The sequence below is a fragment of the Eurosta solidaginis genome, chromosome 2 (assembly GCF_040869045.1).
Source record: "Eurosta solidaginis isolate ZX-2024a chromosome 2, ASM4086904v1, whole genome shotgun sequence".
In the NCBI taxonomy this organism is placed as follows: domain Eukaryota; kingdom Metazoa; phylum Arthropoda; class Insecta; order Diptera; family Tephritidae; genus Eurosta; species Eurosta solidaginis.
Window position 1 is genome coordinate 63786770 of NC_090320.1, and position 2472 is coordinate 63789241.

Genomic DNA, 2472 nt, shown 5'->3' on the forward strand with positions numbered 1-2472 from the left:
TATAAAAGTGGGCCAGGATTGACTCTAGAATGCGTTTGTACAATATGTGTATCAAACGAAAGGTGCTAATAATTGTTTTAAAAGGGAGTGGGCCTTAGTTCTATGGGTGGACGCCTTTTCGGGATATCGCCATAAACGTGGACCAGGGGTGACTCTAGAATTTGTTTGTACGATATGGGTATCAAATGAAAGGTGTTAATGAGTGTTTTAAAAGGGCGTGGGCCTTAGTTCTATAGGTGGACACCTTTTCAAGATATCGCCATAAAGGTGGACCAGGGGTGACTGTAGAATTTGTTTGTATGATATGGGTATCAAATGAAAGGTGTTATTTAAAAAGGAGTGGGCCTTAGTTCTATAGGTGGATGCCTTTTCGAGATATCGCCATAAAGGTGGGCCAGGGGTGACTCTAGAATTTTTTTTGTACGATATGGGTATCAAATTAAAGGTGTTAATGAGTATTTTAAAAAGGCGTGGGCCTTAGTTCTATATGTGGACACCTTTTCGAGATATAGCCATAAACGTGGACCAGGGGTGACTCTAGAATGTGTTTGTACGATATGGGTATCAAATTAAAGGTATTAATGAGGGTTTTAAAAGGGAGTGGCCATTAGTTGTATATGTGAAGGCGTTTTCGAGACATCGACCAAAATGTGGACCAGGGTGATCCAGAAAATCATCTGTCGGGTACCGCTAATTTATTTATATATGTAATACCACGAACAGTATTCCTTCCAAGATTCCAAGGGCTTTTGATTTCACCCTGCAAAACTTTTTCATTTTCTTCTACTTAATATGGCAGGTGTCACACCCATTTTGCCAAGTTTTTTTCTAAAGTTATATTTTGCGTCAATAGACCAATACAATTACCATGTTTTATCCCTTTTTTCGTATTTGGTATATAAATATGGCATTTCTTTCATTTTTCGTAATTTTCGATATCGAAAAAGTGGGCGTGGTCATAGTCGGATTTCGGCCATTTTTTTCACCAATACAAAGTGAGATCAGGTAAGTACGTGAACTGAGTTTAGTAATGATATATCGAGTTTTGCTCAAGTTATCGTGTTAACGGCCGAGCGGAAGGACAGACGGTCGACTATGTATAAAAACTGGGCGTGGCTTCAACCGATTTAGCCCTTTTTCACAGAAAACAGTTATCGTCCTAGAATCTAAGCCTCTACAAAATTTCACAAGCATTGGTAAATATTTGTTCGACTTATGGCATTAAAAGTATCCTAGACAAATTAAATGGAAAAAGGCGGAGCCACGCCCATTTTGAAATTTTATTTTATTTTTGTATTTTGTTGCAACATATCATTACTGGAGTTGAATGGTGACATAATTTACTTATATACTGTAAAGATATTAACTTTTCTTTTAAAATTTGAATTTAAAAAAAAAATTTTTTAAAAAGTGGGCGGGGTCGTTCTCCGATTTTGCTAATTTTTATTAAGGTGACATATAGTAATAAGAGTAACGTTCCTGCCAAATTTCATCATGATATCTTCAACGACTGCCAAATTACAGCTTGCAAAACTTCTAAATTACCTTCTTTTAAAAGTGGGCGGTGCCATGCCCATTGTCCAAAATTTTACAAGTTTTCTATTCTGCGTCCTAATTTCAACGCACCTACCAATTTTCATCGCTTAATCCGTATTTTGTAATGAATTATCGCACTTTTCCGATTTTTCGAAATTTTTGATATCGAAAAAGTGGGCGTGGTTATTGTCCGATATCGTTCATTTTAAATAGCGATCTGAGATGAGTGCCCAGAAACCTACATACCAAATTTCATCAAGATACCTCAAAATTTACTCAAGTTATCGTGTTTACGGACAGACGGACGGACGGACGGGCATGATTCAATCGATTTTTTTTTTTCGATACTGATGATTTTGATATATGGAAGTCTATATCTATCTCGATTCCTTTATACCTGTACAACCAACCGTTATCCAATCAAAGTTAATATACTCTGTGAGCTCTGCTCAACTGAGTATAAAAAAGTTTTTCAAAGGGCCGAATTGTCTTATAAGTTCTGGATAGTGTTTTATATAGTGATGTTTGTGTCTAAGCTTCATGTTTGTAAGATATTCTGCTCGTAACTCGAAATAAACATATATATGGTAGTTAAGTAATTCCAACTCAGACTCGGATATTTTATCAGAACATATCAACCGGCACATGTTAATCATTGCTGTAAATAACAAGTATATTGGATTTTCATAGTCAGTGACAACATTCATTAAAACAATAGGTATTAGAAATAGCATATGTCTTACTTCATCTGCCTTCCCTATAAGCTTTTTCATATTAAAATTTAACTTTGGAAATGACAGACGTAATGCAAAAGTTTTTCTTAGACTTTTGCTCATACAGCCTTCAATAAGCTGCTCGTTGTAATTGTCTTTGTTTCTTAATTCGCAAATGTCAATATTTTTTTAAGCTAAGTTCTTTCGTTCAAAAAAACAATAT